The 23,639-nt window shown below is 50.1% G+C and overlaps 1 protein-coding gene across 3 annotated transcripts in view; it reads left to right on the plus strand.

Annotated features, from left to right (window-relative positions):
• Positions 1–23,639, plus strand: part of KIRREL3 (kirre like nephrin family adhesion molecule 3) — a 599,492-nt gene that overhangs the window by 293,400 nt on the left and 282,453 nt on the right. Inside the window, exon 1 of one of the 3 annotated variants that reach the window (XM_043873479.1) lies at positions 17,511–17,557. The exons of the other annotated variants lie outside the window; for them this stretch is intronic. The gene's annotated coding sequence lies outside the window, so the exon portion shown is untranslated. Of the gene's footprint in view, positions 1–17,510; positions 17,558–23,639 lie in introns of those variants that run through there. 3 annotated transcript variants of the gene reach the window in all.

Raw genomic sequence — 23,639 nt, forward strand, 5'->3', positions numbered from 1 at the left:
CCAAACTGTCAGACCACACATTGAGAAAGCTGACTCTGATTCCTTCTGGGCTACTTCCTGCCTTGTCTGAAGTCCCTGGCCTGTCCCTTTGAACCCCTGGCAGGGCCAGAATGCCCTGGCATCCCTGTGCCAGCTTGGCAAGGCAGCTGTCTGCTAGTTTATTTGTTCCCTCCCATTATCACCAGAGGAAGAGAGTCTGTAGACATGCCACATCTTGTTTACAGCGAGCTTCAGAAAAGTTAAAAGTGCAAGTTAAAAAAAAAAAATTGCCTCAACAGCCCCTTAGAATCACACATATCAGGGAAAAAATGGGCTAAAGGAAATTCATAAAATATTAAATGACACTGTGTCAAGACACAGATAGGGGCAGAACAGTAATTAAAGTAAACAGCGCATCAAAACCCTGGCTGAAGCCGTTATTTAAATTGAAAGTAAGTGTAGGAATGAATCATGTAGCCTCCTATAAATGTGTTTCCAAGAGCCTTTTAAGAATATTAATGATTATGGAAGTATAATGGCGGCATATCAGTGATCATCTTTACAGCAAGTGACAGCTCAGAGGGAGAAGAAAAGAGCCTAGATCCTTCCAAAGATGCCACCCCTTTGATCGTCCCAGCACACTGTGTCCCTCCCGGGGACAGAGGGAGGACTGGGAGGATGATGAAGGTGTCCCGAGTTTAGGGTGCTGCTTTCCTGCGGGGTGAGGGACAGAGGGCTGTTCAGACAGGGCGCCTTGGTGGTGACTGTGTTCCTCCTCCTCTGGTCCAGGACACCAGCTGAGCTCCTGTCGGGCGTGTGGCCTGTGACACCTTGCCATTGCTAAAAAATACTTTCCCGCCTTGCTTGACAGTTGCTGAAAATTGCCACAGCCCCAAACCAAAAGGGAGACTGTAGAGAACCATAACTGATGTTTCAACAAAGGGGCTGGAAATTACCGACCTGAATTGGAAGGTTGAACTCTTATTAAAGGAGCTTCCCAGGTGGCACAGTGGTAAAGAGTCTACCTGCTAATGCAGGAAATGCAGGTTCAATCCTTGGGTCAGGAAGATCCCCTGGAGAAGGAATGCAACCCTCTCCAGCATTCTTGCCTGGAAAATTCCATGGACAGAGGACCCTGGCGGGCTACAGTTCACGGAGTGGCAAAGAGTCAGACACAACTGAGCACCCACATACTCTTATCAGAGGTGAAAGTGAAAGGGTTTATTAGTCGCTCAGTCGTGTCTGATTCTTTGCAACCCCATGGACTGTAACTCACCAGGCTCCTCTGTGGGATTCTCCAGGCAAGAATACTGGAGTGGGTTGCTATTCCCTTCTCCAGGGGATCTTCCTGACCCAGGGAGCAAATCTGGATCTCCTGCATTGCAGGCAGATTCTTTAGTATCTGAGCCACCAGGGAAGCCTCCAAATATCTCAAGATGCCTCTGAGCCCAGTGTTCATGTCTTCAGTGTCACGATAAGGGTGGTCTCCCTCCTCTGATATTGGATTTCACCAAAACTATCCAAGAATCCAATGGGTAGGCAAGCTGTTCAGGGTCCAAAATGAAACTCTTAAGCCCTGTTTTCCCCTAGGGCTCAGCCTCTTGCAAGCCTCTGGTTTGCTCTATTTTCTGGTGAGCGAAAGGGCTCCCACTGGGCCTTTTTTGTCAATGGCCCTCTGGGGTCAGATCCCAAGTTTCTCCTTAGGCTGCTTCTTCTTCAGCAAAGTCTCCCAGCAAGCAGCATCCCAGCCCCAGAAGGTCACCTTCCTAAAAGTGTCTCCTCTCTTCTCCGAGATGGCAGCCAAGCCAGAGCCTGTGTCCTGGTTCTGGGCCAGGCTTCCCAGGCCAAAGTTGAGAGCAGGAGCTGGAGGAAAAGACGGTCTTCATTGTCTCTCCGTCTCTCAATCTGGCCTTCCTGGGGCTGATGATGGATTGGATTGGCCATTGTCATGAGGCTGTTTAGACCTGACTTACTTGGTAAGAAGCATAGTCTTGTCCAGCTGACCGGACTGTTTTGAGCCCAAGCTCAGCTGACAACAAAAGCACTGCTTCTTATTCTGTGATGGTATTTTCTCAAGGTGGCCTCATGAGGAATGGACAGGCCTGGGGGTGTTCCTGCAACCCTGGGCTCAATACAGTAACTTACCAAGTTATTGCATTATAAACTATAAAATCCTTTTATTGTCAATAATAGCTTCATGTTGTTGTTCAGTCGCTAAGTCATGTCTGACTCTTTGCGACCCCATGGACTGTATGTAGCCTGCCAAATTCCTCTGTCCATGAGATTTCCCAGGCAAGAACACTGGAATGGGTTGCCATTTCTTTCTCCAAGGGATCTTCCTGACCCAGGGATCGAACCTGTGTCTCCTACGTTGATAGACAGATTCTTTACCACTGTACCATCAGGGAACACAGTAGCTTCCTATTAACTGCTATATTATTCTAGCCATTACTTAACAATCCTCCATCTCAAATCTCTGGCTTTGATTGCCATTCCTGCAGGAACCTTGGGTCTCCTGATGGATGCATCGGTGAGGCCCCGAGGCAAGGCGGCGAGGAGGTGACCTTAACGAGATCCCCACTCCTGGTGCCCCCTGGAAACCCGCTGAGCTCCTAGTACCCACCCCACTTCGTGATTTTCTGGCAACCACTTCTGCCTCTCCTCCCTGCTGGGGGCTCAGTCCTCAGTTGCTATCTCAAAGAGCTGCCTGCATCAAAGTGGCCACTGTTTCCAGCATCTTCCTTTCACAGTCCCTTTTGTTCTTTGCTTTTGATCTGGCATATGCTGGGGGGTGCAGGCTTTTGTCTTGCAGCTTGTGAATAAATGGAAGCACTTAGGCAGCAGCAGCAGCCGGCCGATTCATTTCTTATTCTTCTCTAACTGGGAGCAGGAGGGGTCCAGCAGCTTGGGACCTACCAGGGGTCTCCTTGAGGCCATCAGGTCTGGTGAGCAGAGCAGAGCTTGGGAGTCCTGAGACCTGAGTGCTAAGCCCTGTCCTTCCTGCAACAAGGGGTGTGTGGTTCAGCCAAGCCTGCTTCCTTCACCCACTGGTTCACCATGCAAGGTGGGTGTCTCTGGGTCTGCACTGATCAATAAAACCACATCTCAAGGAGACGGCAGCAATGTGAGAGGTGCACATGAGAATACACGTGAGCCGTGTTGGAGCAGTCATTGTATTGGAGTCCCCTGGTGGCTCAAATGGTAAAGAATCAACCTGCAGTGCAGGAGACCTGGGTTCGATCCCTGGGTCAGGTAGATCCCCTAGAGGAGGGAATGGCAACCCACTCCAGTATTCTTGCCTGGAAAACTCCATGGACAGAGGAGCCTGGCAGACTGCAGTCCATGGGATCACAAAGAGTCAGACACGACTGGGCGACTACACTTTCACTTTACTTTGTATTAAGTATTATAAGTCATCTAGAGATGACTTAAAGTGTATGGGAGAGTGTGTGTAGGTTATATGCAAATATTAGGGCATTTTGTATAATAGACTGGAGCATCTGGAGATTTAGGTATGTGGGGGGCATTCCTGAAACAATCCCTCATGGATCCCGAGGGAAGACTGTATGCTAAGAAGTTGGGAAGTGGAGGAATGCAGATGGATTTGCTTGTGGTTAAGAATTCTCCAAGGAAGCAATGAAGAAAGTGGCTTAAAGAGGAGCCTGAGGTCAGGGAGACCAGTTAGGAGAACATGGCATCATCTTAGCCAGGGTTTTATCAGCTCTGCGCCATCCACATTTGGGTGGGACTAAAAATTCTTGGAAGGTTAAGAGGCTGTCTTGTGTGCTGTATGATGTTCAGCCACATCCCTGGCCTCCACCCGCCTGCCACTCAGTCATGATCGTCAAGAATGTTCCCAGTGATCATCAAGTCATCACCAATGATCCCCATGGGGGCAAAGTTTCCTATGGCTGAGAACTTTTCATCTAAGCAAAGGGTGATGCTATCCTAGGTATGGGACTTCCTTGGTGGCTCAGATGGTAAAGAATCTGCCTGCAGTGAAGGAAAACCATGTTCGATCCCTGGGTTGGGAAGATTCCCTGGAGAAGGGAATGGCAACCCACTCCAGTATTCTTGTCTGGAGAATCCCATGGACAAAGGAGCCTGGTGGGCTACAGTCCATAGGGTCACAAAGAGTTGGACACTGATGAGTGACTAACACTTTCATTTTCATCCTGAATATGGTGTGAAGCTGGGGACACATGGAAGACACATTTAAGAGTCAAGCTGAGAATGATTTGGGACTCACAGATGTGTGGGGTGCAGAGAAGGGCTGAGGCCAGGATGACCCTGAGATTTTCAGTGGACAACAAGGAGACGTTGAAGATGCACTGAGATGGGGAGAAGAAGGGACAGACCAGACTTGGCAACAGTGACAGGCTGATTAGACAGACCACACCCAAGGGCCTGTGCATCCCCCACTGCAGGGGTCAGAAGAAAGTTGGCTCCAGGGGCTGAGGATCAGAGCCCAAGTGTGGGTGGAAGACACAGATTCAGGCTCAGGGAGGGATGAGGCTGTTCTCAGGAGGGGCGTCCTGGAGAGAAGGGGGTGAGGATAGATCCTGGAGACACCAGCATTTAAGCAGCTGGGGGAAAGGACAGGTCACCGAGAAGAAAGAGCGATGTCAGTGGAGGATCAGGAGGACGGTATCCTAGAAAGATGACTGGGAAAGAGAGTTTGCAGAGGAAATGTCACAGAAATGTCAAGGAATGGAAGTGGGAAGCGTCGGCTGATACCTCAAAGGCTTGCTTTTGGAGCCAACGTGAAAGATCTGTTAATGCAGGCTCTTAGTAGCGAAAAGGTTCCCCCCTTGACCCAGGATTCCCTGGACTTCTGATTGCCTCCCCAGCTCATAAAATACAAGTGCAAGCCCAGAGGGCTACACCGCTGGCTCTTTCCTGCCCCAGGAGTGCTGCTGGACCCCCCCAGTGGCCACAGCAGGACCCAGGCCCCTCCCCACCTGGGAGCACCGACCAGGCTGTCCCCTGTGCCCCCCTCTATCTCCAGCAAATGGAGGCCAGGAACGGCTCCTGTCTTCCTGTCCACACTGTGTTTACAAGGAGAACCCTGGGCGTGTTAAGGTGACTCGCTTCCTGAAGCGGGGAAGGAAAGCCCCGTTGACCCGCTGATTCCCTCCTGGGTTCTGTGAGTTCCACTGCGGCAGCCTGGTGAAATGACCCAAATTCCCACTTTCTGTCTCTCCAGCATCGTCCCTGAGATGACTTCCCCAGGCTGTTCTCCATCCTTTCCTGCTCTGGCTCTCTTTCTGTACTTCACCCATGCACTACCATCTTCCCCAAAAGAATTGTTGTAGTTGAATCTCTAAGTCGTGTCCAACTCTTTGTGACCCCATGGACTTCAGCACACCAGACTTCCCTGTCCTTCACTATCTCTCAGACTTTGCTCAAACTTGTGTCCATCGAGTCAGTGATGCCATCCAACCATCTCATCCCCTTCTCCTCCTGCTCTCACTTTCTCCCAGCATCAGGGTTTTTTCCAAGGAGTCAGCTCTTTGCATCAGGTGGCCAAAGTATTGGAGCTTCAGCTTCAGCATCAGTCCTTCCAGTGAATATTCAGGATTGATTTCCTTTAGGGTTGACTTGTTTTATTTCCTTGTTGTCCAGAGGATTCTCAAAAAAGTAGGGTTTGCGTTAAACCGGAAGTCTTGTGTTTCTCAGATGTCTGTTGCCCCTGCCTGATCTCTGTCCAGCAGCTCTTCTGCTCCACCTACAATTCCGGCAGGACTCAGTTGAGAGGAGAGGAGAGGGCCAGCTTGTGTTTACCTGGCCCGGGATGGGGCACCCATCACCCTGGCCTGATGTAAGCCTACAAACATGCACACCTGCTCTCTGCTCTCAAACAACCCCAGCAACTGGACAGCCCACTGCTCGACCCAGCCCCCACCTCTCCTCCCACCCTTCAAGCTTCAGAGCTTGGGCTCAGCTCCCTGAATACAGACAGTACCCTGGGAATGGGGGCCACGAGAGATCAGGGCAGGAGCTGTGGGAGAGGGACCGTGGAGCCAGCATAAGGCATGGGGCAGCAGGGGGCCAGGTATAGCATCTTTCATCCAGAAGACTAGGTTACTTACCAGACAGACCAGTCCCTAAATCCTTAACAGCCCTTCCTCCACTGATGAGTACGCAGATCTTCCTCTGTCTCTCTCCTCTACTGTACACAAAGTCCAGGTTGTCCAGGGTTTATCGGGTCCCATGTTGGAACCACTCAGCCTGAAAAACTAATAACTGTGTTTGGCAGGTGGCCAGCAGTCAAACTTGCATCAGGTCAGCTCCCATGAACTGACACCCCCAAATGGCACATGGGCCAGGCAGCGTGCTTCGCACTAGAATAGAGCAGGAAGTAAGACACACCCTGCCCCTCCAGGGCTGACACTCCAGTGGGGAGAATGCATCCATGGACGCTGCGCTTTATTATGGTGGGTGTGACATTGGTGCTACATTGGGAAGGACATCCATCCATGTGACACCCCCATACCCATTCTGCAGAGGGAAAAACTGAGGCTCAGGGGCTTTGAGTGACTCACCCCAGGGCACATAGCTATTCACAGGTCCTCTGTGGTCATGTTTATTTCACTGGGGCTGGCTTTCCTGCGGTGGTGGCCACCTCGTCTACTGGTGGCCCTGTTCTGAGCATCACTGCCCCATCAGGTCCAGCCCCCCTGATTCTGCCCCTTCCCCTGTGACTCTGATGTACAGGGACCACTTTTGCCCCACTGTTCTGGGTGATCTGCTGGAGGCTCCTAGGCAGCGCTGCTCCGCTTCTCTCAGAGCTGTGAGGCATGGAGTCTTCAGGAGAAGTGCTCACACCTAGGGTGGCCCCACTCTATGCTCATGCTGTCCCTCTGGGCCTCCTCACCCCTGGACGTGGGGGACCTGGGGCTCCAGGTCAGCCTCCTGCAGCCTGAAGTTGTCTCCATCTGCATCCGTGCAGGGTGAGTCACCCAGACACAGCCGTGCCTCACCCCTCCACTCCCCACCCGCCTCCGAAGTTACCTGTTCGGCCCTTTGGTCCTCACGGAGACCGTGTTTCGGCAGCAATTGTGGAAATGGTTCGAGCTAAGTCAAATCTGATTTTCTTTGGGGAGAAAATTGAATTCTCCACTTTGTGAGGCAGGCGGAGAGATTAGAAGGAGGCCCAGAAGAGCAAGCTCACCCGGGTGGGACAGCCAGCCACGCGGAGGGGCGGAAGGAGGGGGCGCGCAGAGCAGGGAGGCTGGCCTCAGGGGCCGTGCGGCTCTCGGACTTTGAGCCTCACAGAAGCCAAGTCTTGCAGACTGAGACTCAGCGCTAAGCCAGGGCACGGCTGTCTGCTTACGTCCTTGTTTTAGCCTTAAGATCTGTGACCTCAGAGGCCTGTCTTCTCAGGCCGAGACCATCAGAGGCGAAGGTCTGTATTTCTGGTGAAGAACGTGTTGCAAGAGAGCATGGAAGGGATGAAGGAGAGGTAGCCTGAACTCTTGCGAATCCAGGGGGGAGAGTGTTAGGGGGACGGCCAGCCTGCTGGATGCAGGGAGTGTCCCCGTGGGAGCCCCCCAGCGGCCGCCTCTAGGAAACACCTGCTGGCCATGGGCCTTGGCTGTTTTCTTGGTCATTTCACATGCGTGTACCAATAGTTTCTCCCCAGGAGGCTCCGTGCTGGGCACTGGGAATTCAAAACTAAGGGCCTGCTCTCAGGGAGCTCTAAGTCAGGTAGGGAAGATGGACTTGTCTACATCGGCCATGATATTCCCAGCTGAGACTGAAGAAGCAGCTGACTGCCCTATAGAAGTGGGTGAGAAAGAGGGAACTTTTCAAAAGAGGGGGCATCTGAGCCAGGCCTTGAAGGATGTGTAGGAGTTTTCCAGGAAGAAGGTAGAAAGGGGGACATTTCCTAGCACAGGGACCAGCACAAGCAATGGCGTGGAGGCACAGATGCATGGTGTGTTCAGAAATGGCATGTAGTCCAATAGAGAGAGAAGGGAAGTGACGGGGTGGAGAGAAGAGGCTGGAAAGGTAGGCTGGAGCCACTCAAAAAGAGGCATCTTGAAAAGTTTAGGCTCTTCCACAAAGTCGAAAGTTTGTCCCAGAGAAGTTCCAAAAGACATGATGGGTAATTTATGAGAGAAAATGCTAGAAAACATGTCAGAGATCTTCCATGGATCTGTAAGGGATTTATAATGGCTCCCTTAGAATCACTAGAATCACTGGATGTCAGAGCTTTAAAAAACTGATGAGAGGATCTCCATGGTTATCAAACTGGGTTCAATGGAGCCTCAGGGTTCCAGAGAAGGGCCTTCGAGACCCACTGTTGGGCAGCGGGTTTAGAACGGGAGGGAGGGTGCTCAGCGGGGAGGTCTGCAGGGCCCCAGGGACAGAGACCACCAGCCCTGAACATGCAATCCCGGGGTCCTTCAGCGAGGTCCGTGCCCTGACAGTCCATCCCACCGCAGCCTCCAAGCCAGGCAACCTCTTAGGAAGACAGGAGAGCTATGGAGCACGCATCCACACTCAGAAGAAACTGGGAGGGCCAGGCAGCATGCAGGGAAACTGGGGCAAGCTGACAGGTGTGATAATGCTTTTGTTTATGAACCGGCAACAGTGAGATGCAAGGAAATGTCCAAAAAAAAAAAAAAGTCCAGGTGGGTGTTAGCACCGTTCCTATATCATATGGCTTGCTTTGTGCTGGAGTCAGGGAGTCAAGGCCACTCATGCACAGGGCACCAAAATGAAGCCTTCTGTTTTGCTTTGATCTCTCCTGATAGCACGCTCCACCAGAGATATCATAGCTTTGATCTCTTGACACCGATATTAAGTTTCTGGAGCTCAGTAGCATCTCCTTGAGATTAATCCTTCATGGCACAGCCAGCACCGTGCTGTTCTCTCCCATATACATCACACCCAGCCACACGTCCCTGTGGCCTGAGCCTCGGTGGTTACCCACAGGCTTAGGAGAGACCCCCCCCCCCGTGTCCTCCGCTCTTTAGTTAAAGCCTTGATAAAATGGAAAGCTGATTAGGCAGACACCAGAAGACACGCCTTTGATTCCTGAATCAGCCACTCTTTAGGCAAATTCCTCACCTCTTTGAACCTCAGTCTCTTCATCTGTAAAACAGGAATGAAGGCTCCCGCTTCCACTCACTGCACACTGCTTAGCACAAATTCACGGTGCCATAAATATCCATCAAAGAAATAATGAATTGACTGGTTGATCTAGGATAAAGGGGAATGCAGGAGAGTTATTATTATTAAGGTTAGTTCAGGAAGAACTCTCGGCACATAAGCAAGGCTTGGTCTTGCCTTTCACACTCAGCATTCAAAAAATGTCTCATTGGAATTCGAAATGGGAAAGAAAGGCCTTGAGAAGAAAGGCAGAGAAAGCATACACCTGGACTCAATCTTGGCCTGACATATCCACTGAGCAGCAAGGAAGATTTTGCCAGCCCTCAGGGAGAGGAAGGTTTCACTCCAGCTGGAAATTCACAGAAGCCACCCATCTCATCAGCAGCCCCTCCCAGATCCTGTCCGGGTCTTTGAAGAAGGCTAATGGGGAGTGACATGGCTCAGAACCTCCAGGGCATCCATCTGCTTGCTCACTCACTCTGCATCTCATCCATAAGAGGAATGAGCTGTGACAACAAGTCTGCTTGTGTGTGTGTCTGTGTGCAAGCTGGACCAGGGGCCTGTCTTATGATGAAGCTCATGTACCACAGCACAGGTGTTTAAGGTATAGAGAAAATGGACCAACCTCAAGGAGATGGAAACACGAAATCTTGTTGTTCAGCCACAAAGTCAAGTCCAACTCTTTGTGATCCCATGGACTGCAGCACACCTGGTTCCTCTGTCCTCCACTACCTCCTGGAGTTTGCTCAAATTCATGTCCATTGAGTCAGTGATGCCATCCAACCATCTCATCCTCTGCCGCCCCCTTCTCCTTCTGCCCTAAATCTTTCTCAGCACCAGGATCTTTTTCAATGAATTGGCTTTTCGCATCAGGTGGCCAAAGTATTGAAGTTTCAACTTCAGCCATCAGTCCTTCCAATGAATATTCAGGGTTGATTTCCTTTAGAATTGACTGATCTGATCTCCTTGCTGTCCAAAGGACTCTCAAGAGTCTTCTCCAACACCACAATTTGAAAGCATCAATTCTTCGGTGCTCAGCCTTCTTTATGGTCCAAATCTCAAATTCATACCTGACTACTGGAAAAACTATAGCTTTGACTATGCGGGCCTTTGTTGGCAAAGTGATGTCTCTGCTTTTTAATACAAGGCATCTTACACGGGAACTTGTTTTCCCCTGACCAGGGTGGAAGAAACCTACCTTTGCAGTGTGAGATGGGAGTCAGGTTCTTCTCCCCACTTGTCTCTTAGGTCACCCCTGGGGTCAGTGACGGGAGGGGGTGGGCTCCTCTCTGTCCTCTGCAGGAGGTCTGGGTCTGAGAAACAGTCCGGCAGGACACAGAGGCTCAAAACAGGCAGCACTAGTAATTCATTTTCCCATGGAGCCTGCCCACACTTCTCCACGCCTCCTTTCATAATCAGAAAGCTTCGTGAAACAAATAAGATCAGAGTCTAGTTTCCTGCAACTGTGTTCATGCATAGAAGAAAATTCCCAGGAATCCCGGGCGGGGAGATAACTGCGCTGGTGTTTACCTTTTCTCAAAGTATCTGAGTGCTTTGTTGGTTTGGGAGGTTGTTTCCTGAGTTCCGAGTCCAGCAGGTATTTGTGCTCATCCCTTTCTTCCTTCTTTCTCTCCTCCCTTCCTTTTTCATATCATATCAGGTCATTTATGTAATTCAACAAAAATTCATTGAACATCTACTCTGTAATCAGGCACTGGCCTAAATGCTAAGAAAATAAACATATAACAGTCACTCTTCTCAAAAAGTTCACAGTTTAAAAGAGTAGAAAATACTGTTTGCTTTCGTTGCTCTACTAGGGCCTTTATTTTATTTGTTTTTAAGTTTTTTTTTTTTTTACCTTTTTTGTTTTGTTTTATATTTATTTGTTTTATTTATTTATTTGGCTGCACCAGGTCTGAGTTGCAGCACGTGGGATCTAGTTCCCTGACCATGGATCAAACCCAGACCCCCTGCATTGGGAGCATGGAGTCTTAGCCACTGGACAACCAGGTTTTTGTTTGTTTGTCCCCCACGCCTGCAGCTTGCAGCATCATAGTTCCCTGACCAGGGATTGAACCCAGGCCCCAAGCATTAGAAGCATGGAGTTCTAACCACTGGGCCACCCAGTGAAGTCCCAAGGGTGTTTATTTTTAAAGCGTGGAGAAGGGTCCTTGCTTAAGGTGAGGCGCTAGGTACTCTCAGCCCCAATTATTTGTTGATCCCACAGAGCATGTGAGTCAGGAATCCAAGGGAGGATTGGTTTGAAAAAATTGATACTTCTTTATAGCAGAGTGTGCTGGACAGGGCAGGGCCCCTCCCTTCCTTGCTTGACGCTTCGGGCTGCCTGCACGGCCCCAGCCTCACAAATGCGGTGTTCTCTGTTTCAGCCCTGCTCCCTTTTCTTCCCTTCATTCCGCAGACACAGAGCCCTGATGGGTAGGAAGGCTACCAGGGTTTCAGTGGGGAAGCCCAGCTGTGTTCGCTGACTACCTCCCACATAGAACCTGACATACAGTGAACACAGGCCGGATGATAGATGCAGGGCAGAGATGACAAGCCCCCCGTCCCTGCCCACGAGGGTCTCAGTCAAGAGCAGAAGCCCTGTCTGCGCCACACACTGCAATACTGTTTCCATGGGCAGCCACAGATGTTGTAAGAGGAACAGAGAGGCAGAGGGTTGATTCTGTCTTGGGAGACAAAGCATGGTTTCACCATGGAGGTGACCCCTGGAGCTTACCGCCTCGTGAGAGAAATGAAATTTGTGCGGAAATCACTATGCTCCAAGGTAAAACTAAAGCACCATGAAACAAACAGGAAGGAGCATATTTCTGGCTAGAAAATAAGAAATGCTTGGTGAAGAGGGGGTCTTGGAGCTGGATCTTGCCACGGGGCAGAATTTTCAACAGCATTTACTAAGTCAGTATTTACTGGATAATTATCATGCTATTCTAGGTCAAGAGGAATGTGATCATTTAGAAGATAGACAAAATTTCTTGCCCTTATAGAGCTCAACCTCTAGTCGTGAAGACAGAAAATGAATAATATAAATTAACTAGAGCAGGAGTTCAGCAAACTTCCTGGGAAGGGTTAGTTAATCAAGAGTTTAGTCTTCGGACCATATGGTCTCTGTCGCAAGTACTCAACTCCACTGTTACACCACAAAAGCAGTACATAAATGAAGAGGCACAGCTGTGCACCAGTAAAACTGTATTTATGGAAACAGGGGTGACTGGATGTGGTCCATGGGCCATCAATTGCCAAGCCCTGATAGAGTATGTTAGGCAGAAGTGCTCAAAAGAAAACATAAGTCAGGAAGGTAAAAATAAGTGAAAGAAATGTTGGAGGAAGAGGGTGAAGTTTTAGTAGGTGGCAGGGTGGGGCGGGGGAGGTCAGAGAATATAGCCTGCTAGAAGGTGGATGAGACTTCCTGGCAGAAAGTCAGAAAGAAGCCATAACCAGAGATCAGAAGAGCCTTTCGACAGAGGAACCAGCAAGTCCAGGCCTCCAGGTTCAGGTGGCAGTGAGGAGGTGATGCCTGGGATGTTTCCAGGCAAATAGATTTGATAGATTGGAGAGAGATGCCATATGAGGGAGTCGTAATTTTCTTTCTAGGGAAGGACTTTTCCTGCAAATCCCTCTCTTCTGATCTGAGTAGACACAATGATTCAGAAGCACAAACAATTTTTTTAACTGGGAGGCATCATCCTACCGTCAGCCATGGATCGCTGTCCTGAGGCCAGGACAGGTCTGGGGGCCCCAATGGCCTTGCCCAGTCGTGAAGCTGCCCTCGTCGCCCCAAAGCACCCCACCACTGTCCTGATTCAGCGCATGGACCTCCCTGCCAGGCCCTTCAGCCCCTCCCCCAGCTCCTCGCTGCAAACCCAGCAGGGCAAGCCTCAGTGATTGGTCCTCTCTTCTCCTTCTTAAGGAGCAGGCTCCCTAGAGAAGATGCTGGGGAGGGACCAGTTCTGAGCCACGGGTTGTGTTGGATGCCTCGCTGCCTTGCTTACTTCTCAGAACTGTTTAAGGAAGGTGCTAGGAGGACACGGGGGCAGGGCCAGTCCGTGACACACCCACAGCCCAGTTCATGAGGGCCAGTGGGTGAGATTAAGTCAGGACCTGACTTTCTTTCTGAGTCTCTGTGATGTTCCTCACTCAGTTGCAACCAAAGGGAGCGCACTTTGACTCCGAGGCAAAATTGTTCTCGTTTCATGGTCCCCTCCCTGACCAGCTCAGTTGATGCCCAGTTAGCTCCATCCATAGCAATCCTAGTTTCTTTCTTCTCTCGGGCATGTGAGATAGACCTTTCTCCCAGACTCTTCTGGACCCTGCCCTCTTAACATATCAGACTGGATGCCCACATTTCTCTGCGCTTTCCTGGCTCCTCTTCCCCTCCTGGTTCCCTCTCTGTCTCCTCCCATTTTTCCCCAAGCATCTTCTTCTCCCCTATCCTTTTGGCATCATCCCCATGCCACCAGGCGCAGCCACAGGCCAGCCCCTCCCTCCCCGATTAGGGTGGTCTCACCTGGATTGCCCAGGACGGTCGGACATAATTATGAACAACTCCCCAGTCCCTCCCCAAAGCATCTCCGTTCAGATGACACATGTCTTCAGCTAGGCTGAACGTGGGCATGAACTCTAATTGAAACCCTGTGGGTCTAAATGGAGAATAATTTTCAGTTTGTCACACTTTTCTCCCCATCTAATGTATTTATTTCCTTACATCATCCAGGAACCTAGCGTATTTCCTTGGGGCCTCATTTTTAACTACTATGATGACACCTTCTTGGAGGGATTTGGGGTCAAGGCAAGCATTTCTTTTTTCTTTAAAAAAAATTTTTTTTGGAGTATAGTTGCTTTACAATGTGCGTTTCTGCTCTACAGCAGAGTGAGTCAGCTATACACATACACACATCCCCTCTTTTTTGGATTTCCTTCCCATGTAGGTCACCAGAGAGCACTGAATAGAGTTCCCTATGCTAGACGATAGGTTCCCATTAGTTGTCTATTTTCTACACAGTAGTCTATATGTGTCAATCCCGATCTCCCAGTTCATCCCACCACCACCCCTCCGCCTACCTGGTATCAAGTTTTTCTCTGTCATGGAAGTTAGCAAATATAAAAATGAAAAGGGTAGAATGTTTACACTGAGAATGCAGGAAGGCATGACATCCTTGTGCATTCCCACCTTGACCTCTAAATAGCATGTTCCTTTAGAAGGAGCAAGGACTCCTTGGGGGATGAAAAGATGGTGCAGGGCCGAGGCATTTAGAACTCAGTATCACCAAGGTGCCAGGGAGATATAGCCCTCGAGCAAAGCCCGCCCCACCCCACAACTGTGCTACACGCCCCTGTCTGCTTGCAAGTAGCCACGTGGGACAGGGCGGGGGTGGTGGAGGCAGACTCCAGGGTCACACTGGGTCTAAATTCATCCCCTCAGCAAATATTTATTGGGCACCTACTGAATGCCTGGGCACCCCCTCTTCTGAGCACTGGGGACACAGGAGTGGACAAAATAGACTCCCTGCCCCCAGGACTTTGCATTCTACTGAGAATAGAATAAATAAATATATATCCGGTGATGAGAAATGCAATGAAGAAAAATAAGATCGAGTAAAAGAGATTACAGGCAGAAAAAAAAAAAAGAGTAAGGTCCAAGATCTGGTGAAGGGAGCCTGCTTAGCATGCCTGAGAAATAGCAAAAGTCAATGTGGCTGAAGCAGAGGGAGGAAGGAGCTGAGATGGGAAGGGTGAAGGGTCTGATCCTGACCCTGAGCCACTGAAGAGTTTGGACAGAGGAGCACCGGGATCTCAGTCACACCATGTCAGGATCGTGTATCCACACTGCACTGGGAGGACTCCGGAGGGGCAAGGAGAGAAGCAGCCACCTCCTTCCTAGGAGCTGGCCCAGGACGACGCTGCCTGGGACCAATGAGGCAGCTGCAGAGATGGTGAGAAGTGGTCGATTTTCTGGATAAAAGATTGATTTGAGTATGGGGTGTCGGAGAAAGAGGGGGGCGACTTTGGATGTCGTAGCCTGAGCAAGAGGAAGACTGAGGTTGCCATTTTCTGAGCAGGGGATGATATTGAGGGGATTAGGTTGGGGGCTGTGGACAGGGCGTGGATCAGGGCTTCCCTGGTGGCTCAGATGGTCAAGAATCCTCCTGTCATGCAGGAGACCCAGATTTGATCCCTGGGTGGGGAAGATCTCTTGGAGAAGGAAATGGAAACCCACTCAGTATTCTTGTCTGGAGAATTCCATGGACAGAGGAGCCTGGCAGGCTACATTCCATGGGTTCGCAAAGAGTCAGACATGATTAAGCCACTTACACTTTGGATGGATTACATTTTTTTATTACATTTTTAAAATATATTTATTTATGTGGCTGCATCGGGTCTTAGTTGTGGCAGGCACGCAGGATCTTTCATTGCATCTCAGGCTTCTCTAGTTGTGGCTCTTGGGCTCAGTAATTATTGCCCCACAGCATGTGGGATCTTAGTTCCCTGACCAGGGATCAAACCTGTGTCCCCTGCGTTGGAAGGTGGATTCTTAACCACTGGACCATGAGGGAAGTCCTGAATTACATTTGAGATGTTCATAAGACATGCAAAGAGAGATGTCAGGCAAGGAGATAATCTTCAACATGTAGATAGTACTGGAAACCACAGGACTAAATAAGTTAACTTAGGAGTGGTGATAGTGGCAAAGAACCCACCTGTCAATGCACAAGATGTAAGAGATGGGGTTCGATCCCTGGGTCAGGATCTGCTGGAGGAGGGCACGGCAACCCGCTCCAGTATTCTTGCCTGGAGAATCCCATGGACAGAGGAGCCTGGCGGGCTACAGTCCATAGGGTCACAAAGAGTCGGTCAGGACTAAAATGACTTAGCAGCAATAGCAGGAGTGAGTATAGACAGCCAGAAAAGCCCTAGGGTCCTTCAACATCTGGAATAATGTGGAAAGACCGACAAAGAGTTGGAGAAGGAACAGTTGTGACCTAAGAGCTTGTTCCCCCAAAGACGAAGAGTAGAAAGTGTCCAAACAGGAAGAGCTGATCAACTATAGGAGTTGACTGCAGGATTTGGCAGTAACCTTGGGGCGAAGGGGACTCTCTTTCAGTGGAGAGCTGGGGGCAAAATCTACATGAGTGGGTTCATGAGAGATTGGGTGAAGGGGAATTGGAGATGGTGGAGACGGCTCTTCTGTTATCTAAGAGAGGACACAGAAGAGGATCTGTGGCTGGAGGGGAGCAGGGTCGAAGGAGGTTTGTCCATTTTTTAAAACTCAGAGATACCACAGCATCTTTGTAAAGAGATGATTACAGAGAACAGGGAAATGATGGCCCCAGACAGAAAGAGTACAGATGTTTGGATCAGTTTCCTTGAGTAGGAGAGAGGGGCTGGGATTCAGCATCAAAGAAGAGGGTTTGGCCTCAGGGGGTGGGACTCAGTGAAGCCCTTGTAGTACAGCACCACTGGGGGTACCTGGCCAGCCAGGGGCTACCCAGGACCCAGGAAGCTCTGTGGGGGCCCAGGTGAACTTGGCAAATCACTTATTGTCTAACTCTCAGTTTCCATGTCTTAAAGATTAGCTGGCTGTGCCCACTCAAATGACCACAGTGAATGGTAAATAGATTTAAAAAATATATACAGAAACAGAAAAAGATTTACAGATTTAGAGAACAAACTTATGGTTGCCAGGATTAAGGATGGAGGGAAGGGATAGTTAGGGAGTTTGGGATGGACAGGTACACTCTGCTATATTTTAAATGGATAACCAACAAGGACCCTGCTATAGAGCCCAGGGGACTCTGCTCAATGTTATGTGGCAGCCTGGATGGGAGGGGAGTTTAGAGGAGAATGTATACACGTATATGTATGACCTGAGTCCCTTCATTGTTCACCTGAAATTGTCACAACATTGTTCACGTTAGCCGGCTAAACCCCAACACAAAATAAAAAGTTTTTTTAAAAAAAGAATAAGTGCAGAGGGTGGTGCTTGCCCCATCGTAGGGGTTGGGTAAAGGCTGGTTCCTTCTGCCCTCCCTCCCCCAACTTGTCCTTCAGGGTTTCCCTGGGACCTCTGACTCTTCAAGAGACACGCAGATGGTCCTGCTTCCACAGCTGTTTTGAGGTCAGCAGGCCTGAAAGCAGGAGGAGCCAGGAGCTGTCGTTCTCCCAAACACCCCCTTTGTATATCTGTCTCAGCAGATTTCTGCCTGTGTGTTTGGTGAGTCACTCTTCTATGACGGTTTTTCATTTCTGTGCAGTCTCATGGAGCTGGGTTCTGTAACCTGCACCTGCTTGCAGCCAGAATCTTCAAAGAGCTACTTCCCACTGAGTGGAGCCCAGCCAGGGGGCCCCTGCCCTCCCCAGGAGCCACATGGCAGGGGCGGGAGATGCCCGGCTGCTTCACCAGGACAGCCTGACCTGCCTGAGCCTGAGACAGAGGCTGGAGGTACAGTTGCAGGAGACAGAAGTCCCCCTCCTGACAACCTGGGGGCAGCCAGGGTGGGAGAGAGAGAGTCCCAGGCCCAGGATGCAAGCCCTCCTCTTAGCCAAAGCTCTGAGATGCTCCCTTGCCTGACTAGGAGGTTCATGAATCCCTGACCCAGAAAGACTGGGCTCTTGTCGTGAGGAAAGGGACATTTTAACTTCCATCCCCAAACCTCCCGAGGAAAAAATTTAAAGTTCTGTCAAAACAGGTTAGCATATTAGCAATCAGGGCTCCCAACCATCTGTATTTGTTCCATTTGTGGCGTTTATGACGGTTATCCACATTAATTATTGCACTGCTAAAGTCCCTTCTAATTGCTGAACACTGTTATTTCTAAGAAAGATGGATATTAAATATGCCACACGTCAGCACAGGGTGGCATTACAGCATGCTATTAAGTTTGGATGCCGAGGCCCAGCAGAAAATAGCTTTGCTATTTGTAATTGCAATGAAGTGTTTTATTTTGTGGTTCAAAATACAGAACAGCATTGATAGAAAGGGACTTCTTCGTTTGGCAATGACCCTGAAGTCACCAAGAAAGACAGGGACCATGAGGCTGGGGTGGGTAGGCAACCTGGGGACAGAGATGGGGGGGAGTGTAGAGGAAAAGATGTGGGGTACAGTAATTTGTCCCACAGCAGCCTGCCTGTGGTTCAGTCACTCAGTCGTGTCCGACTCCATGCAACCTCATGGATGGCAGCACACCAGGCTTCCCTGTCCTTCAGCATCTCCCAGAGTTTTCTCAAACTCATGTCCAACGAGTTGATGATGCCATCCAGCTATCTCCTCCTCTGTCATCCCCTTCTCCTGTCCTCAATCTCTCCCAGCATCAGGGTCTTCCTGCCGGAGGGGTGTTGAAAGGATCACTTTCCAGCAAGAACCCTCAGAGGTTTGGATGAGGGGTAGCCAATGCTAGAACATTCTCTTACTGCTGGTTTGCAGTCTCTGGAGCCCCCATTAGAGAATTTGCAGATGGTCAAGGAGAGTGGAACCCCGCAGGCAGTAGCCACTTTCAGAGAGCTTTAGCTTATAAACTGTGCTTAAACATCATTGGACATCATGGCAGACGTGGAAAGGAGTCTTTATTATTATCATTACCAGGACAAACAAGATAAATAACTCTTCTCTTAGCTCCCAACCCCATTCCCCAAAGAAGACAGCAGTGGATTAAACAGCTAAACCCCAAGAAGGCATCTCTTTTTTCCATTAAACTTTTTTTTTTAATGGGGATCATTTTTTTTTAAGTCTTTATTGAATTTGTTACAATTTGAATTGGTTACTACTTCAGTTTTATGTCTGGTTTTCTGGTCTTGTGGCATGTGGGATCTTAGTTCCCCAACCAGGGATCGAACCTGCACCCCCTGCACTGAAAAGCAAAGTCTTAACCCCTGGACCACTGGGGAAGTGCCAAGAAGGCAGTCTTGAGGCAAAGCCCAATGTGAAGGTTGTTGGAAAGCACAGAAAGCTCCCTCTCTGGGGCTCTTTGATTAAAAGTGACCTCTGAGATTCCCATCTCTAGGGGGCTTGTAGGATTAAATGCTTCGTTGAGATCCTCTCCTGCTCAAGCATGTCAGCATCCTCTCATTGGCTCATTCATTTATCAAAAATGTACCACACAGCTACATGCATCAAGGTCTCTGCCCGGCCACAAGCCAACAGGAGGCAAGAGACTTGGGCCATCTTTCAAGGGACAGACAGCTAACCAGAGCAACAAGGAAGTCCATGGTCACAGCTTGAGAAGGGAGAATAAACAGATAACGACTGAGAATAACAGCTAGATGCCATTTAGATGGGATCCAGGAGAGAGTGGAAATCAGCTTAGTCACCAACTAATCCCCCCCACCCAAACTCAAGCTAGCAAAAAACTCCTTTGCCTGGCATAGCTAGCTCTTAGATGCGCGTGGTGGCTCTTTCTGCTGGGGAGATAGCGCCCCCTCGTGGTTGGAGGCCTGAGTTTTTAACATATATCAGACAGCCCTTTACCTAGGAACCTTCAAACTGCGAACTTTCCAAGATACCGACAAGTGTTCGATCAGCATCAGGTGTGAGTGAAATTGCGGCTTGCCCTCCGTCTCCTATTGCTGACGGTCCGTCAGCTCTGCCGTCTCCCACCTTCTCTCCTCCTCCAGGCAGTAACTCTTTTTGCCTGCTCACTGGATGCCAGCCCCTGGATGCCAGCCCCTGGATGCCAGTTGTTGCACAGAACAGCTGTACTTTTCAAGGTCCTGTACTGTAAAATTTAAAGTGTTTTCTTTATTTTTCGTGTTTGTTTTTTCTGTATCATTTGTGTGAAAACTATTATAAACCTACTACAGTACGGTACTATATAACTGATTGAGTTAGTAGGGTACCTGGGCTACGTTTGCTGGATTGTTGATCAAACTGGACTTACAAATGAGCTCCCGGAACAGAACTCATTTGTATGTCGGGGGCCTACTGTATGGGAATTTTCTGTGCTAAATTGGTACCTTTGATGGGAAGCCAATAGTCCATAAAGGGAGGCGTGTGCCTGTTCCCCTGAAGTGGGGCTGATTTTGGAGCATCTTAAACTTCCTTCATCCTTGAGTTCAGATCCCAACCTCCCTTCTTCCTCAGTGTTGTGATTGGGGCAAAGTTACTTAAATTCTCAGAGCCCTCCTTTTCCTCAACTTATATTAAAACAAGTGTGACAGCTCCCTGGTAGCCTAATGGTTAGGATTCTGGGCTTTCACTGCCATGGCCTAGGTTCAAGCCTTGGTGGGGAAACTGGGGTGCCACAAGCCACATGGGGAAGTAAAAAAAAAAAAAAAAAAAGCAGCATGACAGCACCAATGTGGTGTTGGTGTAAGGATTAAATAAGATAACGACATGACAGCTCGCCCAGTATGTGGCTCCTAGCAGGTCCTTCAGCGATGTTAGCTGCTTTACTCGGTCTTAGCTTAAGATTTTCAAAGGCTCTGCATCTCCCTCCATTCTGCCCTCCTCTCTCAAACGCCCATCCTGTCCTCTTTCGTCTTTTCCCTGGCTCCCTCCACGTGGTTCCCCTCCGCTCTCCTCTCTTCCTCGCTCGCTCTCCATCTCCTTTCTTCTTTCCCATCACCTCCCACATTGCCCCTCACCTCCCTGGGCCTTCCTTTTTTCTGCATCCCACCCTCCGCCCTTCTCATGCCCAAACCTCTTGCCAAAGCATCTAAGAAATGACACCGGGGCCCACTGAGGGTGCTCTCCAAAGATCAATTGCATCCGGTGCTAAGGCCGAGAGGAGCCATCTTCTGCTATTCAATAGCACCGCGGATGTCTCTTGTATTCTTCAGAAGGGCACCGGTCGCCTCGCCGCACACTTCACTCGGGAACCGGGGTCTCTCCGCCGCCTTCATCCTTGGTGACCTCTGCGCATGCTCCGTCTTCCGCTCGCTCTTATGAATGCTTTCTGATGCTGGCGGGCTCCGCGCTCCCCTTTCCCTCCTCCTTTGCTGGCCTCTCCCCCCTTATCTCGCCTTGCTTCTGTCTTCTGTATCATCACACGTGCCAGCTGTCCTTTGCCTCTTGTTTTCGATTTGCAAAATGGCCCATGTTCCCCTTTATTCCCCAGCTGTGTTTGCTCCAGCAGCCTGCGATAGCTCTTGCCTGTCACCGCAAAGGCTTTTTCATCTCCATTTGGAGCCATTTGCCCTGATCATTTCTCTCTTCAGTATCACACTGATGAGCCCATGGGGTCTCTAGCTGTCAACAATCCCCAGGAAAGGAGAGCCTGTTCTTATAACTTGCTTTTTAATTTGGGGGCCCCTGGGAAGCGGGGCTGGCGCATGCCGGTGGAAGCCCCCAACTGGCTCAAACAGGCCAAGTGGGCACTGAGATCTTTGGGAAGGAAGCGGAAGGCACAGAATGGTTGTGTTTCCTTCCCACACAAGACAGATGGAAGGGGTAAGTAGGCCAAGACTGCTTTTCTCAAGTGATTCTGTCTCTTAACAGTTTTCTTTAAGGAGGAAGGAAACAAAATGATCAGATGGCAAAACAGAGATATCAGTTGTCCAGGCATTGTTCCCAGGGTGGAGGTACAGGCGACTTGCCCAAAGACCCAGTGACAGCGTCCCCAGCCATGCAGTCATATAGGAAGGTCGTGTGTGAGTTTAGAATTTAAACTCTATATGTCTGTTAAGTCCTATTCTTCACCCTGTGGCTCGAGGCCTCCAGGGGAAAAAAAAGTCCTGCAAATGAAACCGCTAGCTCTCCAGAAGTAGACCTCCTTCTCTATAGTGGGATGTAGTAAATATGTCCTGCTGTCTCTTGGGGCAACTAGGGGACATCCACTGTCTTATTTGGATCACCCTTGAAGCAGATTCTGAGACAAAGATTCAAATGCCTGTGGTTCACTTGGGGTTGGGGGGTGATCCCAGGAAATATAGGTGGAAGGCAGGAAGCCAAGGAAGAGTCCATTGTCACAGTCAGCTGCTGCGTTCACTGCACCCAGGCCCACGGGGCAGCTCTGGGGGGTGGCCTTCTCCCACTGAGAAGCGAGGCAACTGGGATATTTGTCCTTACGAAACCCATCCATAGTTTGCTGAGGCTTACTTCTGGGGCGATAACTCCCTTCCCGCTGCCAGTCACCTCACCTGGGTATTTCCTCCTCAGCCTGTAAGTCAACATCACTTCCCCAAGGAAGCCTTCTCCACACCCCCGGCCAGAGCAGATCCTCTCCTTATTAGGCTCTCACACCCTCTGCACTCCTTCAGAATTTCTTATCACAGTAGTAATTGCATAATTAATTGTGTAATTAGTTGTTTAATGTCTGTAAGTTCCCATCAGTTACCAAGGCCTGTTAAGTCTGCCTCCTAACACATCTGAAATCTCCTATCCTCATTGCCTCCACCAGCACAGCCCTGAGCCAGGCCTCACCTAGGCCCCTGCAACAGCCTCCTGGCTGACCCTTCTGGGCGTGTCCCTCCTCTGCTTAAAAGCATCCATGGCTCCCTTCTGCCTTTGTGAGAACCAGCCGGCCCTCATTCAGCTACCAGCCTCAGCCAGGAAGTCCCTGGCTTCCTGAGAGAGAGGGGCTCCAGGGCCTTGCACAGGCTGGCTCCCCTGCACGGGTGCCCTCTCTCTCCCCTCTGCCCTTCCCATCAGTCCAGGCATTTCCCTGAGAGGCCCTCCCAGGAAGTTTATCCTCACGGCCCACGGCAGCCCCCATCTCATGTAGGTTCCAGCACCATGGGCCTCCTCAGCCCCCATGCTTACCCAATTTCATGTTTCTTACACTGTGTTACAGCTGACCGTTTACCTCATGTCACCCTTATCAGACTATGAGCATCCTGAGATCAGGAACTCAGCACAGCACTCAGCACCTAGCACCCAGCACCTAATACCTACTACCTAGCACCCAACACTCACTACCTAGCACCCAGCATCTAGCACCACACCAGAGCTTAGGAGGCTCTATGGAAGTGTCTGGTGAATGACCCAAACCCTTGGAATACCTAAACTATAGCTTCTTTCTAGGCAACTGGCAGGGACCTTGAGTGATCTCTGAACTTCCTGTTACTTTGTAGGAGAAGCAAGGATGGATAAAAGTGGGTCCTGGCCCCAAAGTAGCACTATCTCCACCTGTTTCTTTTCTCTACTGGCAGCTTTTTGGTTGTCACCAACCTCAGGAAGCCAGAGTCCCAAACTCACAGACCTCCTGTCCTCTCCGGCTCCCCGCCACAGGCCCCACCCAGTGACTGGCAGAAGCCCTTGATCCTGAGGTCTGGGGCACAGGGCTTCATGCTGGAGGCCTCCCCTGCATCCCACCTCCAAAGGGAGAGGTACCATCACCAGGAGAATAAGCGAGTAACCGCAGGCCTCCAGTTTACCTTTTCCTTCCACATCCCTAGGAGACAGAGGGGACTGCTGAGTGGACCGAAATCCAGGGGCTGAAGCGATGGGGCAGGTGGAAGATGGGCCCCCTGGCTTGAAGAGGTCCTGGCCCTCATCCATCCAGGGTGGCCTCTGAGTGTCTTGTCCCTCCCAGCCCCTGCCTCGCTCAGAAAGGCCAGCTTAGGAATCTCTTTGATAAGTGAGGACAGCC

Source organism: Cervus elaphus, chromosome 2, assembly GCF_910594005.1.
Source record: "Cervus elaphus chromosome 2, mCerEla1.1, whole genome shotgun sequence".
Taxonomy (NCBI): domain Eukaryota; kingdom Metazoa; phylum Chordata; class Mammalia; order Artiodactyla; family Cervidae; genus Cervus; species Cervus elaphus.